The sequence below is a fragment of the Triticum urartu genome, chromosome 1A (genome assembly GCF_056163025.1).
Source record: "Triticum urartu cultivar PI428250 chromosome 1A, HENAU_Tu73, whole genome shotgun sequence".
NCBI lineage: Eukaryota > Viridiplantae > Streptophyta > Magnoliopsida > Poales > Poaceae > Triticum > Triticum urartu.
In genome coordinates this window covers 516,527,787-516,547,434 of record NC_141873.1, presented here as the reverse complement: position 1 = coordinate 516,547,434, position 19,648 = coordinate 516,527,787, and positions in this window count along the sequence as shown.

Here is a 19,648-nt window from a genome sequence, read left to right as displayed (position 1 = left end):
TAGCTTGTGTGTGATTGTTTGCAACGGAGAGAGACACCCCTGTAGCACATGTCCAATAGAGGTGTGGCCAACAAGGAACAAAGGTCGAGAGGGACACATGGATGGCATGGACGCATGGGGAGGGAGAGAGGGTGTGTTTGTGATAGAGAGATCCCGTCGAGATCGTGAGGGGACTATATGGGTGGGAGATCGAGGGAGTGCCTGCGCGATAGAAAGATGCCCCGAGAGAAATCGAGATAGACCATGCACATGTTTGTGATGGAGACTAAGATTAGCTAGTCATATACATATAGGGGGGACTGCGTGTGCCTACAATTGAGTGAGAGACCATCATACTTGGCTAGCTGGGCATGCGATTGTGTGTGTGCGCGTGTGAGATGGAGGGAGAACGAGGGGGAGAGATAGAGTTTTAGATGGGCCTATCGAGTGCGAGTGAGATATGCATCTGTATGTGTGACCCGGGTGGATGGAGAGTTTGAGAGACGGGGGGAAGAGCTCCGAGACGACATAGTGGTGCGTGAGAGAGTTACAGGCAAAGAGCCAAGGAATCTGTGTGCGTACAATGAGTGCACCCAAGATATCTAGCTTGGACTAGCTAGAGTATCATACATAGTGTGTGAGAGAGACCTATAGATGGTGTATATATGCATGCGAACTAAAAAGACCCCCCCACACACACACAAAGAGAGAGAGAGAGATGGAGAGAAAGGGAGAGGGACGAACAAGGTTTTTGTGTCGGATGCGTGTGACAGAATTGAAGATTGTCGGCGAGAGAGAGAGAGAGAGAGAGAGAGAGAGCAAGAGTCCGGGAGAGGGGGAGGTCACGTTTTATGCATCAAAGACTGATATAAACCATGTTTCGATATAAACTTGCATTCAAATATTTAAATTGGAAGACATGTTGTCTGCAATCCACACATGAACGGATATATGCGTATATCAAATAAGTTCATTAATTTGACTTTGAACATGTTCATGGAGTACTATAATACTGTACAACATGCTACTCGATTGAGGTGTTCAATTTTGGATTTAGTTCATTATTTTGACCTACTGAATGAGCTATTTCATTGAATCGAGATATTTCATTTTGGGTTTGATTCGCGTTTTTGAGTGGGTCAACTATTTGTCATATAGTAAATCGCTAGCAACGAGCATGTAAAAACACATTACTCCCGAGCATCATCTCTCCATCTAAAAAAGAAGTGGCAAGCTAATATTTCAAAATTTGATTCGAATCGACTTGGTAAGGTAGACGTGGATGCTCGCTCTCCCGAAATTTGAACGAACTGTTAAACATCCTCTCTGCTTGGTGGAATTCGCCCGAGCAAATAAATGGGAGATGCGAAATTACCGTCCTATGTGGGACACACGTCAATTGGCCCGTTGTACATCGAGGGTAGGTTCATAACTTCATCCAAGCGCGCCTTCTCCTCGGCAAAATGCGCTCTCCTCGCCCGAAATAGCTCGCGCCCACTATTTCAAAACACGCTCTCCTCGCCTGAAATCGCTCGCGCCCACTATAGTTCAAAACACGCCCTCCTCGCCCGAAATCGCTCCCGCCCAGAGAAGCAAAGTTACTCTACTATCCCCGACCCTCACTACACAGACCCAAGCCGAGAAGCCTATAGGCAAGGGTAGAACTGTAACTCCCCCTCACATTTTAGACAAATGCGTCCGTAAGACATGGTTCCACTCCCCTCCCAATTTCCACTGCCCGCCCCCATTCATACCTCGTGGGTGCCAAATCACCTTCTCCCCGGGAAGCTCCCTTCTCTCGATCCACGAAACCTCAGCCCCACCTCCATGGCGCCCCCACTGCACCAATTTCTCAGCCGCCGTCCTCCCTAATGCCGGAGACGCTGTCCATTTGCTGTCGTGCACTGGGCCGTGTGCCTCTTACTCCGTGCTGCTGGTGCTGCCTCGACGACGGCCGCGTGAACCGTACCGGAGCCGATTCACCCCCGCCGTTGTTCACGGCGCCGGAGCGGCTCCAACTTCGGATCCGTCCAGAGTCCTAGCACTGCTTCGGCGTAGCCGTCGACCATCGCGACATCGCTCTTTCCCTGCCGCCGGTCGCCACCGCAACCGCGCCAGCCTCACCGACTCGGCAGCTGGACCTGCCTACTTCACCATGCCGCCAGATAGGTCGCACCCTCAACTCAAATCACTTTATTTAGGCGTCAGTTGTCTGAATTTTTATTCTGGGCCAATCGATTTGCAATGGGAAGCAGCACCCCTCGAGGCGGCAGAGCTCCTAGGCTGCCGGTTGGCTGGTGTCTAACGTAAGGGTGCGGGGCCGCAAAGTTCGTCGCGGAAGCACCGCTTAGATGGCTATATTTTAGAGTTGCGTGGGTTGAAGGTACTGCCACCGGATCTGGATGACGGGGAGTCTTTGTGGATTGGCTCGGGGGCGGCGCAACCATGGCAGTGCGGTGGGGCGGGGAGCGGGGTTTTGGCCGGGGCCACGGACGGCGGAGGCAGGCTGCTCTGCCGTTGGTCGCTGGCTCTTCGGGGAAGATTCCGAACAGTGTCAGCCGGGAGGCACAAGACGGCCAGCCATCCGGTGTAGATCGGACAGTACCAAAATAAAATAAAATCTTGTGACCCCAATTTAGTCTTCAGTCAACAGACGTGTGACCACTCTCGTACCTTGTTTTTGATCTCCTAGTGTATTTCTTCAGATTAAAGATATATGTCGTTCTTAACATTATGTGTTATCTGCATCTTCAGACACACCGTCTTCCGACTCACCGCAGCTGCTCCAACAAGGGAAGCATACACCAGAAGGGAGCTATAGTCCCCACTCAACAGTTCCCTGCATCGAATGCGCGTGCTCGACATGCACAGCCACAACAACTGTAGGGCCATCGACAAGTTAGCACATGATGCTCAGTCCTATGGATGGCAGCCAGATAGGTTGTACCCTCATCTTACTTGTGTGCAACATTTATGGCTTTGTTATTCATCTAAGCATGGAAAATAGATCATCACATTTCACTGTATATTCATGTTGATCTCTTACGGGTCTTGTTCAGGAGTTAACGTAGTTCAGCTAAGATACTTGTTCTTTAGGTAACACTGTTCCATAGTTATCATCCATCAGCCAATGCTATCCCACAGGCTGGTGATTATAGTATTATACCACTTCTAGTATTTCCTATGTTGTTCTTTAATACTTTTGTGTGCCATCTAGTTAATCTCGAGTACAAACGATACATATTCTGTAGCTTTCATCTGTGTTCTCCCTTTAGTTTATGAGACCTGTTGCTGCTAGTTAACCCCAGTCCTACTATTTATGTCGTCTCCTATAGGCACTCATTACATAAATCTAACTACTAGTTGTCTTCCATGCATGTCAGATATAATTGCACACACTGATATATCCACAAGAACCTCACAGAGGAATGTAAAGGCCAATAAACTTGATGTCAATGATACCCAATATGATGGAACATGTAAAGGCAGTTCTTCAGAAGACTTGCGGAAAGATGATGAATCCTCTTCACCCCACAAGGTCCTTGCTCTAACTTAGCCTATGATATGGGTACAACATGCATATAATGTCCTGGAGTGTATCTACTCTGTTGCAATGCCATGTGCTTAGCATGCTGATCATGCATGTAAATATGTCATGCCTTCCTGTTTTCAGTACCTATTCCATTCATGATAACATGTTTTCAAATTCAAGTACTGTCATTCTACTCTATCGCAATGCCATCTTCTTAATTTGGACATCATGCTTCTGAATATCTTATGCATTGTTATTCATCAGTATGTACTTCATCTGTCTACCATACCATGTTTTTTTTACATTGAAGTGCTGTTCTAGTGCTCTGTTGCAATGCCATCTTATTTTCCCAATCATACACGTGTATGTTGCCTTAGTTATTTCTGTACGTATTCCGCTAGCATACAGTTTTACATTCAACTAGTGTTTTTTTGCTGTGTTGTCCTGTCGTATCCCTAGCTCTTACACCATACTCCCTCCATCCGGATTACATGTTGCCGAAATGGATAAAAAAGGATGTATCTAGAACTGAAATACGCCTAGACCCATCCATTTTTTTCCGGATGGAGGGAATACATGTCAATATGTCATGCCTTTCTATTCTTCAGTACCTATTCCATCTCTCCGCTGCCGCATGTTTTATAATTAGAGCACCATTCTTCTATACAAGGCATGCAAGGGGAAGACGACTATGTTAGAATCTGAAGGGTTAAAAACAAGGCCTTTGCAAAAGATCCAAATGCCAGGAGATAATAAACCAACTCCAGTTTTTATAGATACTGCTCCAGCACAGAGAAACCCAACTCCTACTGATAATAAGCAGATTCCAGCAGCCAAAGAACTAGTCCGCTCCAGTCCAGCAAAAATATGTCAACTCAATTCTAAGAATCATGTGCATATCCTTGCATCATGAAATTTTATAGCATGCTGATCATATTTTCTACATGTTTCTTACCCATCTCTCTTTTAGAAAATAAGCTTAATAGATAGAAGATTTTCCGCAATGGTATCGTTTATGAGGAAAGATTCTTACAGGAATTCTCTGTGCTCCAATGTAGATGTAAGTACCTGTTGTATATCACTATATTTTTACATCAGCATATATTTTGTTAATCGGCGTGAATCCAACCTTTATCTGATCTAAATTTAGTTGTAGCAAAATGTATGATTAAAGGCCACAATGTTGATTTTTGCAAGGAAAACTGCCTGGTAGTTTTGCATCCTGAGCTGCATGAGTGTATATCAGTGGGTTTGAATACTTTGGTTTTGCAGTGGGTTTTTCAGTGTTTTTTTACTGTGTTGTCCTGTCGTATCCCTAGCTCTTACATCATACTCCTTCCGTCCGGATTAAATGTCGCAGAAATGGATAAAACTGGATGTATCTAGAACTGAAATACGCCTAGACCCATCCATTTATTTCCGGATGGAGTGAATACATGTCAATATGTCATGCCTTTCTATTCTTCAGTACCTATTCCATCTCTGCTATAGCATGTTTTATAACTGAATCACCATTCTTCTATATAAGGCATGCAAGGGGAAGATGGCTATGTTAGAATCTGAAGGGTTACAAACGAGGTCTTGTCAAAAGATCCAAACGCCAGGAGATAATAAACCAACTCCATTTTTCATAGATACTGCTCCAGCACAGAGAAACCCAATTCCCACTGATAATAAGCAGATTCCAGTGGCCAAAGAACTAGTCCGCTCCAGTCCAGCAAAAGAATGTCAACTCCATTCTAAGAAGCGTGTGCATATCCTCGCATCATGAAATTTTATAGCATTCTGATCATATTTTCTACATGTTTCTTACCCGTCTCTCTTTTAGAAAATAAGGTTAAACGATACAAGACTTCCTCCCTTGGGATCGTATTCGAGGAAAATATCTTGCGGGAATTCTCTGTGCTCCAGTGCTGATGTAAGTACCTGTTGTATATCACTATATTTTTTACATCAGCATGTATTTTGTTAATCGGCATGAATCTAACCTTTATCTGAACTAAAATTAGTTGTAGAAAAATGTTAAAGGCGCCAATGTTGATTTTTGTAAGGAAAACCGCATGGTAGTTTTGCGTACTGAGCTGCATGAATGTGCGATCTCATATCACACACATTACTGAATTGTAGTGCTTCTCTGGTTGCCCATTCATTCATTGTGTCAATGTTGCTTTCGTATTACCTTACCTGGCTGATGATAGTTGTGCCATATTGTGTTAATTTGGTGTAGGCTAGTTGCCCAAACGTTCATTGTGTCAATGTTGCTTTCCTATTATCTGACTTGGCTAATGATAGCAATGCTAGTGTGTTAGTTTTGTGCAGGCTGCTAAAGATAAGAAGACAAACTCTGAAAACAGCAAGGCAACCCCATTGTTTCTTTCCAGTAAATCTAGGCCAGGTAATATGGCAATAACTCATGATTAATCTGTTTGGTTCCCGTCCTAATTTATGTTATGATGCAGTGGTCAAGACACTCTCCACTATCAATAATACAAGCCTGCCAAAATCGCCATCTGAATCTGTTCAGTATTCTCTATCTCGAATGCAACGGAATAAATGTATGTTTGTGAACCAATTAATGGATGAAGCAATGATGGAAATGGTGGATGAATCAGAGGTGCAGAGTCGTGCGACACAACAACTGATCAATGTTTTCAGAGACAGTGTGGCAAAGCAGCAAGAACTTTCCCACATGCTTATGGTCGTCATCTATGCTGAGGTTGCAGATTGTGACGTTGTAGATGGTTAGGTTCTGCTCATTTATTTGCACTGGCATCAATCTTTGATTGCCCAGTGGATGTAATTTCCTGTAATATATTCTGGATGTGCAACGTTATTCCCTGTATGCCATACCTTTGCTCATCGTAATGGGCTCAAATTATCTAATTTGGCCTAAAGACATGAACGAACTTTAGTGGGCCCATCAAGTTAATGGGCTGTTACTAGGACGGAAGTTAATGGTCGGCCCTCTTACCTCCCGGGTCGTTAACAGGCCAACATCGAAGCGGGCAACAGGTGGCCCCAATTTATTTCACGGGCCGTTAACAGGCCGTTACTAAGTTTGGGCTACATATGGCCCAACTATACTGTAGGCCTTTAGCAGGCCGAAAGAGACAGCGGGCTTGTATTGGACCATGAAGAGCATGGGCCGCTAAGAGGCCGAAAGTCAGGTCGTATTGTAAACGGCCCAACTATGTTGTGGGCCTTTAGCAGGCCGAAAGAGAAACCGGGCTGGTATTGGACCATGAAGGGCATGGGCCGTTAAGAGCCCAAAGCTAAGGTCCGACTACAAATGGCCCAACTCATTTATGGTCCGTTAACAGGCCGAAAGGCACACAGGGCCGGGAATTGGCCCAACACTTAAATGGGTCGCTAAAAGGCCAAAACTCAGGTCCGACTACAATGGGCCCAACTGATTTATGGGCCGTCAACAGGCTGAAAGTGACACCGGGCCAGAATTTGCCCAACACTTAAATGGGCCGCTAAAAGGCCGAAACTCAGGTCCAACTACAAATGGCCCATCAAATTTATGGGCCGTCAACAGGCTGAAAGACACACCAGGCCGGAAATTAGCCCAACATTTAAATGGGTCGCTAAAAGGCCGAAAGATGTACATCCTGAAAATTGGCCCATCCATTAAATGGGCCGTTAACAGGCCGAAATCTCATCGGGCCGATATTGAGCCCAAATATATAGCGGGTTGTTAACAGGCTCGAACTTACGATGGGCTACAATGGTGTCAAATCTTTAACGGGCCAAATTGGCACATCTCGTATGGGCCGTGGGCTTAAATGGACCTAACACAAGTAGGCCTTATATGGGCCGGCCTGCTAATTTTTACTGGGCCGGCCTTTTTCACCGGAATGGGCCACTGTTGGGCCGTGCCACGTGTCGACCTATCATAGGCGCCTCATGTCCAATGAGTGGATGACATCTGTCCCAACGATGAGCCGACACGTGTTTCCTCTAGCCAATGATGATTTTACACGTGGAAAATCCCCATTGGTTGGTCCTGTTAACGGGTTATCGGATCCAAAACCCGACCCGATAGCTTAACGGGACCCGATAGCTTAACGGCGTTCCGTTACGGTGGATGCCACGTGTCGGTCACCCTTGACGAAAGCACTTCCGTGACGCATGATTTATCGTCATGGAAGTGGACACTTCCGTGATGATAATTTTGGTAATGTCATGGAACACTTCTACGACAGCACATGTATGACTATCTTGATTCTGTCATAAATTTTTCATGGATGTACATGCATGACAAAAAACGCAACCTACTGTGACAAACACGTATCATCACGGAAGTGTATTTTTTTGTAGTGAGTGTGTGTGCGTGTGTGTGTGTGTGTGTGTTTGAGAGAGAAGCTAGTCGATAGATTAGTATCAAGATCGAGGTGTCACCCTACTCCTTCGGTGTTGGGAAGTGTGTGTGTGGTTATGTGGGTGTGGGTGTGTGTGTCGGGGGGGGCAGTGACACTTACATATCCCTACTCTTATAAAAAAACAGAGTTGGTGATGATGCTGTTTCTGCCATCCTGCAATATAGGCCATCCGATTTATACCCGACAGATAGGAAGGAAACTGTGGCAATTTTGCAAAAAGATACCCACACCCCTCTCCGCATTTGCAAATAAGGCATTCCCTCGTTCATCCTTTTCTACCACAAGAGAAACTACTCATACAAATGCATCTTGATGTTCGGTGCAACGCATGGGCATCTTGCTAGTAGGGAGAAGGAATTTGTGTGACACATATCTGGCTATATTAAGGGATAGGTAGATAGCATTTGTGCGAGGCATACTTAAAGCATCACGAAGATAAACAAAATTGTGTGCATGCAAGTGCCAGAAAAATGAAGCGAGAAACAATGTGTGTGTGCGCGCGCACGTGTGTGAGAGAGAGGGAGCGCGAGAGCGAAATCTCAAAACAAATGGTGCTCTGATGTAATCCCATTGTATGTATTCATATGGTTCCGGAAGTCGAGTTAACCTTAGGCATATGTGTGAGAGACATTATTATACTTTGAGACATTAGTGGCTGTGGGTGGGCGGAATTAAAGGGGTGGGCGTGTTCGACAGAGAGAGCGTGTGTGTTTCTGCGTGAGAGAGTTGTAGGACGGGGTAGAAAGACGAATTCTAACCATGATGGAGGGAGAGAAATACATGAAGTGCGCGTGTGTGATTCCGATGCCCACAGGGAAATGAGATATGTATGCGTGTGAGAGAGATTACACAATTCATTCACGTATCACTATCTACGATTGTGGACGCGCATCGCTTGAACATAAAGCAATATCTACTTCGTATCGTGGCCAAAGGTACAATATCGATTCAACGCTATAAAGATTGGACACTCACGTATCACATTTTTTTCTATTTAAATAAACCTTTTTAGTTGTGCAAGCCAAAGTTACAGTGATGTTTCTTCAAACAACCAATGTAGCTATCATGTACATGCACCATTGTTACTCTTGCATTTAAAATCATTTGTCTTGGATGATTTAAGGTTCTATTATGAAGTAATATATGTAATATTCATATATGAATTCAATGGGTACGCAATTTATGAAATGGAGGATATGTAATCATATGAGGTAACACTTTTAAGTAGCGGACTACAATATCCATTTCTTTTTGTGCGCCTCTACACTAACACGTCAATGCATTATGTTTCAAGTAAATAAGCAATTGCACTAAATTATCTATTTACACGAGAAATACATAGGCTGAGAGTTTGATCCCTTTTTTTGTGCATGCGCCACTACACCCGTACGATTGGCCGCGCCCGTGTGAACGTCCAAGTTATCGGCGCATCATCCCGAGTTATTGTCTTTTTTCTGGGGCGGACTTCACACCGGTTATTAACTGCTGATGTGTGCCCCGTGTACACAGTCTCGCATGACCTTCCCGCTAGCACTGTCCAAAATTTGTTGAAACTGGATACGAACGATCCCGCGGGCGACAAAATCTCCCTGAGGGAGTCCTGGATTAGGGGGTCTCCGTACAGCCGGACTATATCCTTTGGCCGGACTATTGGACTATGAAGATACAAGATTGAAGACTTCGTCCCGTGTCCGGATGGGACCCTCCTTGGCGTGGAAGGCAAGCTTGGCAATACGGATATGTAGATCTCCTCCCTTGTAACCGACTCTGTGTCCTAGCCCCCTCCGGTGTCTATATAAACCAGAGGGTTTAGTCTGTAGGACAACATACAATCATACCATAGGCTAGCTTCTAGGGTATAGCCTCTATGATCTCGTGGTAGATCAACTCTTGTAATACTCATATCATCAAGAACAATCAAGCAGGACGTAGGGTATTACCTGCATCAAGAGGGCCCAAACCTGGGTAAACATCGTGTCCCCTGCCTCCTGTTACCATCCGCCTTAGATGCACAGTTCGGGACCCCCTACCCGAGTTCCCCCGGTTTTGACACCGACATTGGTTGTTTCATTGAGAGTTCCACTGTGTCGTCATCATAAGGGGGGATGGCTCATCTCATTATCAAGGACAACATCACCTCTAGGGGAGCCCTGGCTATAGGCCAAACTCTCCGACTAGGCGGCTTCATCATGACCGCCCGCTCGGCCGCTGCGCCGACGATGACTTCTCGGGTCATCGAAAATAGCCTCCACATCGGCTCGAAATTCACCGAGCAGATGGATCCAATGGAGCTCTCCTCTTTGAACGAGCTCTTGGATCGCATCGCCGCTCTAGGAGTCGCTACGGACTACGATCGGATTGGGCTTAAACCCGACCAAAGGGAGATTAACTCTCCGCCGGTCACCCATCAGATAGCAGTGATGGAGGAGCAATGCAGTGATTCTCCCTCTATCTTGAGGATGAACTATGTCCGGATTCCCGAGCTCTCCGAGCCGGATACCCGCCCACGGGAGGACATCGCCCTAACCTTGAACCTAGAATCAGGCTGCATGCCGAACCTAAGGGGCAACATCCCGGAGCCCGAACTTCCAAGATCGGAAACTCCCCCACCCTGGGGTCCCATATTGGATCAAGGTCTGGACTTAAATCCACCCACCCACCAAGATACAAATGATCTTTCCCACATTAGTCAAGAGCCCCAAGAGACAATACATCACTATTGGGCCAGATTCCTCGTAATGAATAAGGTCAAGGACTGTCGCGAGGAAGACACAATTTCGTTCTTTTGCAACAACTGCACGGACAAGGGAATCCTCAACGCCATAACTCGTCGTGACATAGCACACTTCGCTGACTTGGCGGCCATAGTACGGAAGTACTGTGCGATGGAAAGCGCCTGCAAAACCCAAACAAAATTTTGGGATAATCCGGCTCTGACAAAACCCCCAGTCCGAACTAAAAGGGTGCACTCTCATAAGTTGCCCGACTCAATTACAAAGAAACAAAAGCCCACTACAGGGCATGGAACTGTATTGGAGGGATGGCTTAACGGGCCCTGCAAAATTCATAGTACAGCGGATACCATACCAACACACAGCCTTAGAGCATGTTGGGTACTCCGACAGGTAGCCAAGAGCGGTGAGGATCTCCTCATCCAAAACACCTCAGAGCACCATCCCGTGGATAACAATACAATATTGACTGTCTTCGAGACCTTCGCCTGAAATAATAGGCGTAAGCGAGCACTCCGCAGCCTTGCCGAAGTCTGCCACATGGCAGCAATAAATCCATGGAGCGACACGGCTATCACCTTCAATGCCAGTGACGAACCTAAATTCCGAACAGCCCGAGCACCAGCCGCCTTGGTCCTCAGTCCAATTGTGGACGACTTTCGGCTCACTAAAGTGCTCATGGACGTCTGCAGCGGATTAAACCTCATTTATGAGGAGACTCTTCAAAAAATGCAAATAGACAGAAACCATATCTAGCAAAGCAGCACGAGCTTCCGAGGAATCATCCCTAGTCGGGAGGCATGTTGCGCTAGGAAAATCACACTAGATGTGGTATTCGGCACTCCAGAGAATTACAGGTCCGAAGAAATTACATTCCAAGTGTCCCCGTTCAGTAGCGGATACCACGCCCTTCTATGGCGGGAAGCATTCACAATCTTCCAAGCCATACCCCATTACGGATACATGAAGCTCAGCATGCCCGGGCCCAATGGGATCATCACTCTAGCTAGTGATCCGGACATAGCACTCCGCGCCGAGAACAAAATAGCCGCACTGGCCCTCGAGACATTATCCGAAGCCCTTGTGGCGGAGGAATTAACCGCGCTGCGCTCCACAGTGGACAGGGACGATGTGATACTAGACAAAAGATCCAAGTCCACCTCTTTCAAACCAGCGGATGAAATAGTCAAATTACAAGTCCATCCAGTGGACCCCTCAAAAACAGCATCCATCAGGGCACAGTTAAACCCCGCTATAGACGCCGCACTATGGGAGTTCCTACGCGAGAATTGGGACATATTCGCGTGGCATCCTTCAGATATGCCAGGTATCCCATGCAGGCTGGTCGAGCATAGCCTTAACATGCTAAAAGGATTCAAGCCGGTCAAGAAGACTCTTCGGCGTTTCTCAGAACCTAAGCGACAAGCCATGGGAGAGGAGCTAGCCAAGTTACTGGAGGCCGGATTCATTAGAGAAATAAAGCATCCGGACTGCTAGCAAACCTGGTGATGGTACCAAAGAAGGACAAATCCTGGCGCCTATGCGTCGACCTCAATGACCTTAATAAGGCTTGCCCAAAGGATCCCTTCCCCCTCCCTCGCATCGATCAAATTATCGATGCTACCGCAGGACACGACTCATTGTGATTCCTCGACGCATACTCCGGTTACCACCAAATTAAGATGGCGGAGTCCGATCAAGCCGCAACGGCATTTATCACTCCATATGGCCCCTTCTGTTTTAGCACAATGCCCTTCGGGCTCAAAAACGCCGGCGCAACGTATCAGCGTATGATTCAGACATGTCTGGAAAAGCAGATCGACAAAACAGTGGAGGCATACATAGACGATGTGGTCGTTAAAACTAGACACATCGACTCCTTAATAGACGACTTGAGGCTCATGTTCGACAATCTCCGAACATACGACATTAAGCTCAATCCGGAAAAATGCGTTTTCGGCGTACCCGCTGGAAAGCTCCTGGGCTTTATTGTCTCCAGTAGAGGAATTGATGCAAATCCGGCTAAAATCCGAGCTCTATCGCAGTTGGCTATTGATACGTCTCCATCGTATCTACTTTTCCAAACACTTTTGCCCTTGTTTTGGACTCTAACTTGTATGATTTGAATGGAACTAACCCGGACTGACGCTGTTTTCAGCAGAACTGCCATGATGTTGTTTTATGTGCAGAAAACAAAAGTTCTCGGAATGGCCTGAAACTCCACAGAATATCTTACAATAAATAATAAAAAATCCTCGCCAATGATGAAGACCAGGGGGCCCACACCCTGTCCACGGGTGGGGGGCGCCCCCCCCTAGGGCGCGCCCCCTACCTCGTGGGCCCCCTGGAGACCTCCCAACTCCAACTCCAACTCTATATATCTGCTTTCGGGGAGAAAAAATAGGAGAGAAGATTTCATCGCGCTTTACGATACAGAGCCTCCGCCAAGCCCTAAAACCTCTCGGGAGTGCTGATCTGGAGTCCGTTCGGGGCTCCGGAGAGGGGGATTCGTCGCCGTCGTCATCATCAACCATCCTCCATCACCAATTTCATGATGCTCACCGCCGTGCGTGAGTAGTTGCATCGTAGGCTTGCTGGACGGTGATGGGTTGGACGAGATTTATCATGTAATCGAGTTAGTTTTGTTAGGGTTTGATCCCTAGTATCCACCATGTTCTGAGATTGATGTTGCTATGACTTTGCTATGCTTAATGCTTGTCACTAGGGCCCGAGTGCCATGATTTCAGATCTAAACCTATTATGTTTTCATCAATATATGAGAGTTCTTGATCCTATCTTGCAAGTCTATAGTCACCTATCATGTGTTATGATCCGTTAACCCTGAAGTGACAATAATCGGGATACTTACCGGTGATGAACGTAGTTTGAGGAGTTCATGTATTCACTATGTGCTAATGCTTTGTTCCGGTTCTCTATTAAAAGGAGGCCTTAATATCCCTTAGTTTCCATTAGGACCCCGCTGCCATGGGAGGGTAGGACAAAAGATGTCATGCAAGTTCTTTTCCATAAGCACGTATGACTATATTCGGAATACATGCCTACATTACATTGACGAATTGGAGCTAGTTCTGTGTCACCCTATGTTATGACTGTTACATGATGAACCGCATCCGTCATAATTATCCATCATTGATCCGATGCCTACGAGCTTTCCATATATTGGTTTGCGCTTATTTACTTTCCCGTTGCTATTGTTACAACCACTACAAAATACCAAAAACATTAATTTGCTTTCGTTACTCTCTTGTTACTGTTACCATCACTATCATATTACTTTGCTACTAAACACTTTGCTGCAGATACTAAGTTACCAGGTGTGGTTGAATTGACAACTCAACTGCTAATACTTGAGAATATTATTTGGCTCCCCTTGTGTCGAATCAATAAATTTGGGTTGAATACTCTACCCTCGAAAGCTGTTGCGATCCCTTATACTTGTGGGTTATCAGCTATCCCAACTGACCTCAAGCAAATCCAGAAGTTAACTGGATGCGTGGCGGCCTTAAGCCGCTTTATCTCCCGATTAGGAGAAAAGGCACTCCCCCTTTATCACCTTCTTCGGCGCACCAAACACTTCGAGTGGACGAACGCAGCCACGGCCGGATTGGAAGAAATAAAAGCCATCCTAGCCACCAACCCAATCTTGGCCGCGCCAAATGTCGGCGAACCAATGATGTTATATATAGCGGCAACCCACCAAGTTGTAAGCGCAGTGCTCGTCGTCGAACGAGAGATGGACGGACATAAATTCCCACTTCAAAAGCCGGTCTATTATGTGTCCACTGTCCTCACTCCATGAAAATCACGGTACCCACATTATCAAAAGATAGCATACGCGGTATTTATGGCATCCCGGAAATTACGACACTACTTTCAAGAGTGTTCAATCACGGTGGCCTCAGAAGTACCACTCAACGACATAATAAACAACCACGACGCCATGGGATGGATTGCCAAATGGGCTATCGAGCTCCTCCCGTTCGACATAACATATAGACCACGGCGAGCCATTAAGTCGCAAGTACTGGCCGATTTCGTCGCTGAATGGACAGAAGTTGAACTCCCTAAAGAGTATGGCGCATACTCCAATTGGATCATGCACTTTGACGGCTCTAAAATGCTGGCTGGTCTGGGGGCTGGCGTCGTCCTGACGTCCCCCACTGGAGATACTGTCCAATACATACTCCAAACACTATATACAGACTCCAACAACGCAGCCGAATACGAGGCCCTATTACATGGTCTCCGGATGGCAGTTTCCATGGGCATTCAACGCCTGGAGGTGCGTGGGGACTCAAACCTCGCAATATCTCAAATAAATGGAGACTTCGATGCCAAGGATCCGAAAATGGCGGCATATCGCAACGCCGTCCTCAAAATGTTAGCTCGGTTCGAGGGGCTTGAATTCCACCATGTGGCTCAGGAAAACAACCAAGCGGCGGATATCCTCGCTCGTATCGGTGCTAAGCACGATCCTGTCCCACCTAACATCTTCTTGGAAAAACGGTTTAAGCCATCTGTGGTATGGGAAGGGGACACCAGTAGCAATAGTCCGGACCTGGCGACATCATCAAACACCGAACACTCTGACACATTCGGAGGCTCTGCCATCGAAATAACACCTTCAGCCCAGGTGATAATGGCCGTCATCGCCCCGTGTATAGAACCATTCCTAGCCTACCTAACCAGGCAGGAACTACCCGAGGACCAAAACGAGGCACGCTGGATAGTGCGGCGATCTAAAGCCTACAAGGTCCACGAGGGAGAGCTTTATAAGAAAAGCACTACCGGAGTCCTTCAAAGGTGCATCTCCGAAGAGGAAGGGCGGAAGCTTTTGGCAGAAATCCATGCTGGACTCGGCGGCCATCACGCCGCAGCTCGGGCCCTTGTAAGCAAGGCCTTCCGTAGAGGTTTCTATTGGCCGACAGCCCGAGCAGATGCACAACATCTGGTCCAACATTGCGTCGGTTGCCAGCTTTTTGCAAACCAAAGCCATATGCCACATACCGCTCTCCAAACCATCCTCATTACTTGGCCCTTTGCGGTCTGGGGGCTTGATATGGTTGGACCCCTTAAAGGGGGAACCCATAAGAAAAAATACTTATTGGTCATGGTGGATAACTTCACCAAATGGATAGAAGCCAAACCTGTCAAAACGGCTGAATCCGGACCGGCGATAGACTTCATATCTGGGGTTGTACACCGTTATGGCATCGCCCACAGCATCTTCACTGACAATGGCACAAACTTTACAGCCGACGAGGTAAAACTTTGATGCACCAACATGGGCATCAAGCTCGATTATGCTTCTGTCTATCACCTGCAAACTAACGGTCAAGTCGAGCGAGCAAATGGTCTTATCATGAGCGGCATCAAACCCAGATTAGTGTGATCTTTAATGGAATCAAAGATGCATTGGGTAGAGGAGCTCGACTCCGTACTATGGGGGCTGCGGACCATGCCGAATCGCACTACCGGATACACACTGTTTTGTATGGTGTACGGCACAGAGGCGGTTCTGCCTTGCGACATAATTCATGACTCATCTCGAGTGCGCATGTACGAAGAAAAAGAGGCCAAGCTCGATCTGCAGGACAGTTTGGACGCCCTGGAGGAGGAGCGCGATGTGGCAAAATCCCGTTCCGCATTCTATCAGCAAAAGGCTCGAAGGTATCAAAGTAGAGAAGTACGGGCCAAAACCTATAACGTTGGCGAACTAGTTCTACGCCTGCCGGAGAAGAAAAAGAACAAGCTGAAGCCCAAATGGGAAGGTCCCTTCATTATTGACCGGGTTCTGACCGGTGGAGCGTACCGTCTATGGGAAGCATTGGACAATCGACTCGAGCCAAACCCATGGAACGCAGCTAGACTCCAAAGATTCTACGCCTAGTGCCGGACACTATGTTCGTCTCCTTACCTCTGTCAATTTTTTGCATATCAATTATTTGTCTTTTCTCTCTTTCTCACTTTTTATTCTCCTCAAGGCCTTCAAAGGCTAACCTTGTGTCTTCGTTACACAATCTTGACGCGCTAACCGCGCTCATTATACCTGGGGGCTTCTTATACAGAAGCTTAATATAAATATTTTTCTGGGCTTTATGCCCCACACATGTGTTATTCTTCTGCATGTACTACCTTTTTTCGCCATTATATGCATCGATATGACTTAAGTTTTGGCCAAGCTGGGTTGCCTGGCTCTTGTATTTATGCCCTATACTCCCGTTAATTCGTCTAGGGCATAAGGGGAGCACCTCTGTGATTGTTACTTCCGGGTCAGTCGGATGTGTACCTCAGACTGGGTGAAGCCGAAAGCTAGCGTTCTTAAGGGAATATTCGGTCGGTGAACAAAAGATGACTTTTACTTAATTTAACACATACCCCCAGATGTTTATAGCCTGCGTCTCTTTTCGCAGTTCGGACATGCACATTAGGGCATGCGTGCCCAGGGAAAGGAACCCTTAACGGAACTATTCTCCCTGGAAGATGTTTCTTACTAACCATGTGAGGGAGTCCTGGATTAGGGGGTCTCCGGACAGCCGGACTATATCCTTTGGCCGGATTGTTGGACTATGAAGATGCAAGATTGAAGACTTCGTCCCGTGTCTGGATGGGACTCTACTTGGCGTGGAAGGCAAGCTAGGCAATACGGATATGGATATCTCCTCCCTTGTAACCGACCTTGTGTAACCCTAGCCCCCTCCGGTGTCTATATAAACGGGAGGGTTTTAGTCCGTAGGACAACAGACAATCATACCATAGGCTAGCTTCTAAGGTTTAGCCTCTACGGTCTCATGGTAGATCAACTCTTGTAATACTCATATCATCAAGAACAATCGAGTAGGACGTAGGGTATTACCTCCATCAAGAGGGCCCGAGCCTGGGTAAACATCATGTCCCCTGCCTCCTGTTACCATCCGCCTTAGACGCACAGTTCGGGACCCCCTACCCGAGATCCACCGGTTTTGACACCGACATTGGTGCTTTAATTGAGAGTTCCACTGTGTCGTCACCATAAGGCTTGATGGCTCCTTCGATCATTGCTAGCGATGCGGTCCAGGGTGAGGCTTTCCTCCCCGGACAGATCTTCGTATTTGGCGGCTTCGCACTGCAGGCCAATTCGCTTGGCCATCTGGAGCAGATCGAGAGCTACGCCCTTGGCCATCAGGTCAGGTTCAGAAACTTAAACTACAGCGCTGACATCCGCAGAGACTTGATCTTCGACGGATTCGAGCCCATGTCGGATACGCCTCACAGTCGCGACGAGCATGACGTAACTCTCCCGTCGGACAATGTTCGGGAGATCGTGTCTGCAACTACTCTCGCCATTAATCCGGAGCAAGTCGCGCCATCCGAGGGCGGAGGGATGGACCCTGCCACGGAGGCCGCACTCTTAGTGGCGATAGAGCCGGATACTGACTTCACCCCTCACGAGAGCCATGTCGCCGAACCACTGGATTCATCTCCGGCCACGGACTCCGAGCCGCTTACATCCGTACCCGTCGAATCCGACTGGGTGCCGATCATGGAGTTCACCTCCGCGGATATCTTTCAGCACTCGCCCTTCGGGGATGTGCTAAATTCATTAAGGTCTCTCTCCCTATCAGGAGAACCTTGGCCAAACTATGTCCGGCTAGAATGGGATGCGGAAGACGAAGAAATTCGCTGCCCACCCACCACCCACTTAGTAGCCACTGTCGACGACTTAACCGACATGCTCGACTTCGACTCCGAGGACTTTGACGGTATGGACGACGACGCCGGAGACGAACTGGAACCACCGCCCATAGGGCGCTGGACCGCCACCTCAACATATGACATATACATGGTGGACACCCCCAAAGAAGGCAATGGCGACGAGACAGCAGAGGATGACCCCTCCAATAAGCAACCCAAACGCCGACATCAGCTGCGCCACTCTAAGTCCCGCCACGACAAGAGCAGTGATACCGGAACATGAGGTAATAACACTCCGGATAGTGCCGAAGACAACAACAATCCCCTCCAGCGCGATGTAGAGCCAGAGGACGAACAAGCTAGCCCCCCAGAGCGGGCAGCAGATGGAGAACCGGAGGAGGACAATTACATGCCTCTCTCCAAAGATGAGGCGAGCCTCAGCGACGAAGAATTTATCGTGCCTCAGGACCCCGTCGAGCAAGAGCGCTTCAAGCACCGGTTTATGGCCACGGCAAATAGCCTGAAGAAAAAGCAGCAACAGCTTCAAGCTGATCAAGACTTGCTAGCAGATAGGTGGACCGAAGTCCTTGTGGCCGAGGAGTATGAACTTGAGTGCCCCTCCAAGAGTTACCCAAAACGCAGGTTGCTACCTCACCTCGAGGAGGAAGCATTGAAACCTCAATCACCAGTGTGCGATCCGGCTGACCAGCCACCGCGTGGCCGAGCCAGAGAGGCGTTTCAGCCTGAAGTTTAGCCTGCACCCCGCCACCACTCAATCAAAAATACTAAGGCCCGGGACAACACAAGGGACATGCGAGACGTATTGGACAGTAAGGCAAAAATCGCAAGGTCAATATATGGGTCACGGACACGCGCGCCAACATGGGACGATGATCGTCACGTCGGATACACCGAGAGTAAATCCGGCCGGGCCGAATATAGCAGACAAGATTCGTATGGACTGCGTCGGGATATAGCCCGGCACAGAGGCGCCGCACACCCCCTATGCTTCACTGATGAAGTTATGAATCACGAATTCCCTGAGGGTTTCAATATCAAATCATACGACGGCACAACAGATCCCGCTGTATGGATTGAGGATTTCCTCCTTCACATCCACATGGCTCGCGGTGATGATCTACACGCCATCAAGTACCTCCCACTAAAACTCAAAGGACCAGCTCGGCATTGGCTGAACAGCTTGCCAGTAGATTCCGTCGGCAGTTGGGTGGATCTGGAAGACGCATTTCTTGACAACTTCCAGGGCACTTATGTGCGGCCACCGGATGCTGATGACTTGAGCCATATAACCCAGCAGCCAGGAG